Source organism: Colossoma macropomum, unplaced genomic scaffold, assembly GCF_904425465.1.
Source record: "Colossoma macropomum unplaced genomic scaffold, Colossoma_macropomum, whole genome shotgun sequence".
Classification (NCBI taxonomy): domain Eukaryota; kingdom Metazoa; phylum Chordata; class Actinopteri; order Characiformes; family Serrasalmidae; genus Colossoma; species Colossoma macropomum.
The window spans coordinates 8,764,989-8,775,100 of NW_023494786.1; positions in this window are offsets into that span (position 1 = coordinate 8,764,989).

The window sequence follows — 10,112 nt, forward strand, 5'->3', positions numbered from 1 at the left end:
ACGCAAAGTCAAACAGGTTATGTGTATTCTTTACAATGTATGAAAGGCAAATATAGCCGTTTGATTTGTTGTCCAACATCACCAGTGAATCTATATGTCTTTTCTGAGTTTTTATATGTAATGTTAAAAACATAATTGTGAATCTAGGAAAACAGCTTCTTTTTCATGCAATAACTGTTACTGTAGCTTCTATTGTAATAACTGTAATAGCATTAAACTCTTTGGACGTCTGGTTCCTCTCACCACTCTGAGTCGCTAGGTTTTTCCAGAACTGAGCATTTCACATCAAACACCTTTCAGCTGGCAAAGTGAGAGAGGGTGAGGTGAGAGTGAAGTGAGAGAGGGTGAAGTGAAAAAGTGAAGTGAGAGAGGATGATGTGAGGTGAGAGAGGGTGAAGTGAGAGAGGGTGAAGTGAGAGGGTGAAGTAAGAGAGAGTGAAGTGAGAGAGGGTGAAGTGAAGAAAAGTGAAGTGAGAGAGGGTGAGGTGAGAGAGGGTGAAGAGAGAGAAGGTGAGATGAGAGAGGGTGAAGTGAGAGAGGGTGGAATGAGAGAGGGTGAAGTGAGATGGTGGAGTGAGAGAGGGTGAAGTGAGAGAGGGTGAAGTGAGAGAGGGTGAAGTGAGAGGGTGAAGTGAGAGAGGGTGAAGCGAGAGAGTGAAGTGAGAGAGGGTGAGGTGGGAGAGGGTGAAGTGAGAGAGGGTAAAGTAAGAGAGGGTGAAGTGAGAGAGGGTAAAGCGAGAGGGTGAAGTGAGAGAGGGTGAGGTGGGAGAGGGTGAAGTGAGAGGGTGAAGTGAGAAAGGATGAAGGAGAGAGGGTGGGGTGAGAGAGGGTGAAGTGAGAGAGGGTGAAGTGAGAGAGGGTGAAGTGAGAGAGGGTAAGGTAAGAGAGGGTGAAGTGAGAGAGGGTGAAGTGAGAGAGGGTAAGGTAAGAGAGGGTGAAGTGAGAGAGGGTGAAGTGAGAGAGGGTGAAGTGAGAGAGGGTAAGGTAAAAGAGGGTGAAGTGAAAGGGTGAAGTGAGAGAGGGTAAGGTAAGAGAGGGTGAAGTGAGAGAGGGTGAAGTGAGAGAGGGTATGGTAAGAGAGGGTGAAGTGAGAGAGGGTAAGGTAAGAGAGGGTGAAGTGAGAGAGGGTAAGGTAAGAGAGGGTGAAGTGAGAGAGGGTAAGGTAAGAGAGGGTGAAGTGAAAGAGGGTGAAGTGAGAGAGGGTGAAGGGAGAGAGGGTAAGGTAAGAGAGGGTGAAGTGAAAGAGGGTGAAGTGAGAGAGGGTGAAGGGAGAGAGGGTAAGGTAAGAGAGGGTGAAGTGAGAGAGGGTAAGGTAAGAGAGGGTGAAGTGAGAGGGTGAAGTGAGAGAGGGTGAAGTGAGAGAGGGTAAGGTAAGAGAGGGTGAAGTGAGAGAGGGTAAGGTAAGAGAGGGTGAAGTGAGAGAGGGTGAGGTGGGAGAGGGTGAAGTGAGAGGGTGAAGTGAGAAAGGATGAAGGAGAGAGGGTGGGGTGAGAGAGGGTGAAGTGAGAGAGGGTGAAGTGAGAGAGGGTGAAGTGAGAGAGGGTAAGGTAAGAGAGGGTGAAGTGAGAGAGGGTGAAGTGAGAGAGGGTAAGGTAAGAGAGGGTGAAGTGAGAGAGGGTGAAGTGAGAGAGGGTGAAGTGAGAGAGGGTAAGGTAAAAGAGGGTGAAGTGAAAGGGTGAAGTGAGAGAGGGTAAGGTAAGAGAGGGTGAAGTGAGAGAGGGTGAAGTGAGAGAGGGTATGGTAAGAGAGGGTGAAGTGAGAGAGGGTAAGGTAAGAGAGGGTGAAGTGAGAGAGGGTAAGGTAAGAGAGGGTGAAGTGAAAGAGGGTGAAGTGAGAGAGGGTGAAGGGAGAGAGGGTAAGGTAAGAGAGGGTGAAGTGAGAGAGGGTAAGGTAAGAGAGGGTGAAGTGAGAGGGTGAAGTGAGAGAGGGTGAAGTGAGAGAGGGTAAGGTAAGAGAGGGTGAAGTGAGAGAGGGTAAGGTAAGAGAGGGTGAAGTGAGAGAGGGTAAGGTAAGAGAGGGTGAAGTGAGAGGGTGAAGTGAGAGGGTGAAGTGAGAGAGGGTGAAGTGATAGAGGGTAAGGTAAGAGAGGGTGAAGTGAGAGGGTGAAGTGAGAGAGGGTAAGGTAAGAGAGGGTGAAGTGAGAGGGTGAAGTGAGAGAGGGTAAGGTAAGAGAGGGTGAAGTGAGAGGGTGAAATGAAAGGGTGAAGTGAGAGAGGGTAAGGTAAGAGAGGGTGAAGTGAGAGGGTGAAGTGAGAGAGGGTGAAGTCACCGATGTAGGAGGCAGATAGTCTAACAGTCTGGGCTCACTGTGGTGAGCTGTTACCTGCAGTACAGGAGAGATCTTGCTCCTGATAGCAGATAACAGTGTTTTGAAGCAGTCGTTTGTCTTATCAAGTAGCCAAAGAGATTTCTCTGATAGTTTAAAGTAGCACAGCACATTTGTGGATTGGCAGTTTGTCTAGACTCCAGCAAAGAAACGGAATGTAAGGGTCCTCTTTTTCTAAAATATACTGTGTTCAGCACATTTTAGTCGACTGTTTCTCATCTCTATGTGCTGCTCTGGAGTAAGCAGCGAACATGAGGCTACATTCCCCAGGCACCAACGACAACATGGTCGAATATTTTCACTAAAGATGTTTCAGCTTGCTACGTTAGCACAGTGTGTCATCATTTTCAAACACTTCTATTAATTAATTTATTTATTTATTGTGCAGGCTTGTTTTGGGTGATATTTTGTGCCAGGACTGTCAGCAGCTTTTAAACAGTCTGTTCCAACAGGGGAACTTCCAAACACCTTGTTTACTGTGGTGGGTAATGTGAACAGGAGATATTTAAGATATCTGATTTTCCTGTCTGACATTGCTATAAATTAGTTCTTCACTGGGGGGGGTATGTGTCAAGATTGAAGAGATAAGCAAAAAGGGGTCATTAGTACAAACAGAGGCAGGTTTAGCTGCACGGCTTAATAGAAAAAATCAGCTGACATGAAATAGCAATACAGTAAACAAACAGTATCAGACAAATGACTGAATATGAATTACTGTGTTGTATGAGTGCACTGGTTAGGTTACAGAACAAATACACACACAGAGGCTCTGTGGATCTAAATGAGCAAAACTCCTTTTTTTTCATGATCTATTATTATTTTGCAATCATTTGTTCATCTCTACAGCCTGTCAGAAAGGTATTTGTGGTACAGGTCAACCAGTCTGTTGGCAGAGAGCGAGGGCGAGCCACAGCATGTGTTTTTATTTGCTTGCAGCTAATGCATTTCTTTTACTTTTTTATTGTGTTACATTTTTTCTCACAGCTTTTTTTGCCAGAATGGATTGGCCTGAACCTGTTGGGATTGCACTGAGAAATCTAAGCAGGTTTCCCTCCTCCTCATCTGTCACTGCTGTTCCCTTTAAACACGTGTTCATTATTATTGGCTCGTAGACAAAATATTGGACCCAAAGAAAATGTACTATGAACTAAATGAAGCCAAGAAAGTGTTAAGGAGGCTAATGGGAATTTAAGATTGCTCCAAAAACAACACTGTGTAAGCTTTAGTCCACTCACGACTGTAGAATGGAGAGAGATGGTCAGAGCTGCAGGTCTGGTTGAGACCTCAGAAACACATGGCTTTGTTGACAGTGTGGGCCAGTCAAAAAATTCCCAGGATAGACGGACGTTATTTTGTTCCTACCCATTTCCAGCATTAAGTGCTAGGATTGGCTAGTAGTATGCTGCTACTGAGCAATCACAACACAGGAGATGGGGCTTATCGAAATAACAGTGGGAAAAATATACCGCTATGTCACTATTAGGGTTGGGCTAAATGCTTAGAAAAGCAGAGATGGCTAAATATTGAGTACACTGTCATAAATGTATTCAGTAACATGTTATGTTACAATACACTACACAATAACATATTCAGAATACATTTAAAATACATTTACAATACATCTTGGAAAAGGCTGTGGCAGAAATCACTGACACTGAGATTAATAACTGATCATCATATTGATTTATCAGTCTACTCAGGCTTTAGCAGAGCTCAGTAACACTGAGATTAATAACTGATCATCACATTGATTTATCAGTCTACTCAGGCTTTAGCAGAGCTCAGTAACACTGAGATTAATAACTGATCATCACATTGATTTATCAGTCTACTATATATCATCATAATAATAATAATCATACCATTTTAATTATACCAATTTACTGACCACAGATAAACTGCTTTTAAACTTAACATCAGAATTTCTGTCATTTTAACACATTGCAAATACCTACTAGTTTAAGTTCACCAGTTTGCTGGGTTTTTTTCCCTCTGTCTCTTTAAACCAAACAGACTGGTTTGTTTCCTCTAAGAAAAAGTGAAAAATCCTGCATTTTTTTCCACATGACATAAGTGTAGCGACCTCTGCTGCAGCTCTAATGTGCCGTGTAGCTGCATGTCTTCAGTGTTAAACTGAATGTCTTACCTGTCTGAGCTTTATGCTTCTTGCTGAGGTTTGTCGTTTAAGTCGCACTTTCGGATACAAAGTAATGAAGTGAAAAGGGAGGGTTGGCTGGACTGAAACATTGAAACCTATTAAAACCTTTTGTTCATTCTTTATTCTCTTTCAGCTCAACTCTTAGATGTGAAAGAAGGTAAAAAGCACAAAAGCTGAGTCAGTGACACAGCACCTTATCAGCTTATACATCCTGCACCTGCGTTACGTTATCTGAAAACTACTCTCGAGGAGGATTTCCTGTGATGTTTCATGTGAAGCATTGAGCTTCATAGCACTCTTATCAGATAGATATTCAATGATATGTGAAAAACATATCTAGTGTTTATATAGTGTACAGTACTGTGCAAAAGTCAGAGAGCACTATTCATTCATTTTCCAAAAGTGGTAGGTAAAATGTAGTGGGTAACACCTCCTTTTACGCTGTAGACTGGGGTTCAATCCCCTATCTGGGACAGCACCCTACCATATACCAATAAGAGTCCTTGGGCAAGACTCTTACAACACTACCTTCGCCTACCTGTGTAAAATGATCAAATGGTAAGTTGCTCTGGATAAGAGTGTCTGCCAAATACCATAAATGTAAAAGTGCAAGACCTGGTTTCTCAAGTGAAATGTGCCCTGTGGTGGTCTTTGGGCCAATACTGAAGGGAGCTGATGGGCCTGAACGATATGAAGACAAGCCCTGCAACAATTTTTGCCCCTTGCCTCTAAAAACAAAATACACTCAAGTGACCATTAAGGTTGGTCAAAGACGTAGAGTATCTAAAGATCCTCTATTTTCTGATTGCTGGTCCCCCACCACACCCAAAACCAAAAAAGGACCTTTCAGTTCCCTGTAGTAAGCATGACACATTTAAAAAAATTGTACCAATAATTTGTGGTGTACTGCCAGCAATGAAATCAACTGTGAATCATGAACTTCCCACTGATCATCCATCATAAGCCAATGCCTTTGCACAAGATCTTTTCAGGTGTGAGGCATCAATACAGTTGATGTGTCATACGTCTTTTCATATCTCTCGTAAACACTACCAGCTCATCCCATTGCAGTGAAAGTGGTTTAATGTAGGCAATCTAGGACTTAAGACTACTTAGTCATTAGTGATACTTTTCAACAAGGTTAGCTCATGCAGCTTGTTCTTCAAGGCACTTAAACAGGGATTTAATTCTAAAGAATTTCACACAATGCTTCAAATCCTTGGCTCTTTGATCCCCTCATCCCAGGAGTGAGAGTGCCAGATCCTGGGCCCCTCCAGCACTGCCTTTCTATGTCAGTCCTTGGCAGGAACATTTAGTTCCTCCTTTTCAGACTGAGCATGTGTGCAGACTTGCCTGGATCCTGTTGGCCATGAGCTTGAAGAACCAGGAGCTGCATGGAGACGTCCTGGCAGAGCCGGACACAAGAAGGATCTTTTGCATCTGCACTAAGTGAAATATGAGGCTGCAGTTTTGAACATGTTGCAGGAGTAGTATTGTCTATCATGAACCCCTTAAAATCCACTCTCTGAAAAAATAGGGAATAGAGGAAGTTTGAGGTCGTGTAGCCTCTTTCTGCCGGTCCTGGCTATTATTGGTTGAGTGGAAATCAGCTTTATATTTTCAATGAACATGAGTTAATAACGTTATTTTCCCTGTAAATCAGTTACGAGACAAACTACACACTTAAAAGTGACGTTTTTTCAAGGGTTTTTAGTAAAGAAATTGATTCTATATAGAACAATAAACATTCAAAGAACCCTTTCCATGATTAAAGGGTTCTTTGCATTGTGAAAGTGTTCTTCAGACTGATGGAAAATGTGTTGTATATGGTTCTATATTGAATCTTTTTGAAAAGGGTTCTATATAGCACCAAAAATGGATCTTATATTGTTATAATGTCAGGCTTGTTACAACAGAAGAACCCTTTTAGGTGCTACATAGAACCCTTTCCAAAAAGATTATTGCTACCGCAATAAAAAACATCATTTTAACATAATAAAAACACTTGCTTGCTCACTACAGACAAAAATCCAGGTCACTTCTAGTTTCATAAATCATACACTCTTAAAAAAGATGGTTCTTTAGTAAAGAGAACGGTTCTTTTCAGAACCATGAGTTCTATATGGAACCATTTGCATGCTTAAATGGATCTTTGCATGGAGGTTCTTCAGATTCATGGAGAATGTTTTTGAAAATTGGTTTTGTTACAATGGCAAGCTTATGACCATAAAAGAACCATTTTTGGCACTAAATAGAACCATTTCCAAAAAGGTTCTGTATAAAACTATATACTATACATTCTCCGTCAATCTGACGAACCATTTCACCATGCAAAGAACTATTTAAGCATGCAAATAGTTCTATATAAACCTCATGATTCTGAACAGAATCATTCCCTTTAGTAGGTGCCAAAAAGGGTCCTTTGGAATGATGTTGTAGAAGGACTTTAATGGACATTTCCTCAAATAACATTGTTTGCACCCTGTAAAAAAAGTTTGGTCATTTCAACCTAAAGAACATACTAATGTAGGGAACAAAAAGTTGAACTAGCTTCATTCAACCCATACAAATATATTGAATGAAGCAAAATAAATACAACCCCATTTCCAGAAATGTTGAGACATTATGCAAAATGTAAATAAAAATAAAATGCAATGATGTGCAAATTATTTAAGCACTATATTTAATTGAAAATAGTACGAAGACAACATATCAAATGTCGAAACTGAGAAATTTTATTGTTTTTTGAAAAATATATGCCCATTTAGAATTTGATGCCAACAACACGCTCCAAAAAAGTTGGGACGGTGGCAACAAAAGGCTGGTAAAGTTGTGTAATGCTAAAAAAGCAGCTGGTGGTTGACTGGCAACAGGTCAGTAACATGATATGGGTATAAAAAAGCATCTCAGAGAAGTAAAGATGAGGATGGATTCACCACTCTGTGAAAGACTGCACAATCAAATAGTGCAACAATTCAAGAATGATGTTTCTCAACATAAAACAGCAAAGAACTTCTTCTTTCTATCATCTACGGTACATAATAACATTAAAAGATTCAGAGAATCTGTAGAAATCTCTGTATTCAAGGGATAAGGCCAAAAACCAGTATTTGCTGGCCATGATCTTTGGGTCCTCAGGCAGCACTGCATTAAAAACAGACATGATTCTGTGGTGGAAATCATTGCATGGGCTCAGAACCACTTCTAAAAACTACTATCTGTGAAAACAGTTCATCGCTGCATCCACAAATGCAAGTTAAAACTCTAAAATGCAAAGAAGAAACCATATATAAACAGGAGCCAGAAATGCTGCCACCTTCTCTGGGCCCAAGCTTATTTAAAATGGACTAAGGGGAAGTGGACAAGTGTCCTGTGGTCCAACAAATCAACATTTGAAATTCTTTTTGGAAATCATGGACACTGTGTCCTCTGGGCTAAAGATCACTCAGCTTGTTATTAGTACACAGTTCAAAAGCCAGCATTCATGATGGTATAGGGGTGCATTAGTGTACATGGCATGGGTAACATGCACATCTGTGAAGGCACCATTAATGCTGAATGATAAATACAGGTTTTGGCAACATCTGCTGCCATCCAGACAACGTCTTTTTCAGGGAAGGCCTTGCTTATTTTAGCAAGACAGTGCCAAACTACATTCTGCATGCATTACAACAGCATTGCTCCATATTAAAAGAGTCCAGATGCTAAATTGACCTGCCTGCAGTCCAGACCTGTCACCACTGAAAACATTTGGCGCATTATGAAATGAAAAATACAACAAAAGAGATGCAGAAATGTTGAGAAGCTGAAATCCTATATCAAACAAGAATGGGAAAACATTTCACTTTCAAAACTACAGCAATTGGCCTCCTCAGTTCCCAAACGCTTACAGAGTGTTGTTAAAAGAAGAGGTGATGAAACATAGTGGTAAACAGGCCCCCGTCCCAACTTTTTTGGAACATGTTGTCGAAATTAAATTCAAAGTAGGCATATATTTTTCAAAAAACAAAACAATTTCTCAGTTTAACATTTGATATGTTGTCTTTGTAGTATGTTCCTTTAAAAATTTGGTTCACATGATTTGCATATCATTGCATCCTATTTTTATTTACATTCTGCACATCATCCCAACTTTTTTGGAAATGGGGTTGTAGGTTAGATGAACAAAAGCAATATTTTTAGCCATTCAGATCTCAACACTTCATAACAACTTCTGCCTTGACCACTTTTTACAGTGTAAATGAGAGACTGAGTGTAAAGAACATTTTAAAAGTTGCATAATAAATGTTCTACACCAATTAAAGTTATTGAAGTTTTGTTGCCAGAACGGTAAATCCAAGGTCATATTGGTGACACATAAATTCAAAGATTTCAATAGTCCAGTGTCTGATAAACAGCACATGAAACGTCTGACTGAATTTAACTGTCAAGAAATGATCTTTTATTGGGTTAACTTGTGGGTTTGGACCCAAATGAATACAGATTAACAAGGCACAGCTTCCAATGAAAAAGCTTAGGCTTGAGTGCCTTGTTCAGTGGGATGGCATGAACTTTGAACATGCAGGTGGCCTACTGCTGTTAAAAATTGACCTCTTAGCTGTAGGCTAAAAGGAACTCGGCACTATATGGCACTGTTAGAAAAAAGTTAGCTAGCTGCAAAAGGAAAGGCACACATGACAGGATTATGAGTATTTTCCTCACAGAACATGGTTTTACTATGTAGTGATGTTATAGGACAAGCCAGCAAGTTGTTCAGTTCATCACTTCAGCCGAAGATGAGGCCACTACCTCACAGTCTCTAAGACAAAGTTGTGCCATTTCATTGTGCATTGCCATGGATTCAACTCATCCATGATGTTCTGACCTTTGTACACAGGTTGTTATTCTAAAAGAATACTGTCTTCCTGCGACTTTTCTCTTAGCTCAATTTCACATAAAACCCTGTCTGGACTGAAAGTCATAAGCAGAACATTGCCACCATAATTCTCTTCGTAAAAGAATTAGAGACCACCTTTTTGCTTAAAATGGCCAGTGAGTACAAGTCATTCATTTTTAGAGTCAGAAAAAACCTGAAAACATACACTATATGGACAAAAGTATTGAGACAACTACACATTACATTTACAAGAGCTTTCATGACATCCCATTCTAAATCCATAGGCATTAATATTCACAGCTATCTGTGGGAATTTTTGTCCATTCATTCAGAAGAACATTTGTGAGGTCAGACACTGATGTGGATGAGAGGGCCTGGCTCGCAAACTCTGTTCTAATCCATCTCAAATGTGTTTGACAGGGTTGAGGTCAGGACCAGTCAAGTTCTTCCACACCAAACTCATCCAACCATGACTTTATGGACCTTGCTTTGTGTACTGGGGCTCAGTCATGCTGGAACAGAAAAGGGTCTTCCCCAAACTGTTCCAACAAAGAAACATACAATTGTCCAAAATGTCTTGGTACATTAAAGCATTAAGATTTCCCTTCACTGGAGCCTAGGCTGAAAAACAACTCCATAGCATTATCCCTTCTCCACCAAACTTGTGCAATGCAGTCAGACAGGTAACGTTCTCCTGGCATTCACCAAACCAAGACTCATCCATCAGACTGCCAGATCCCAGCACATTTTTG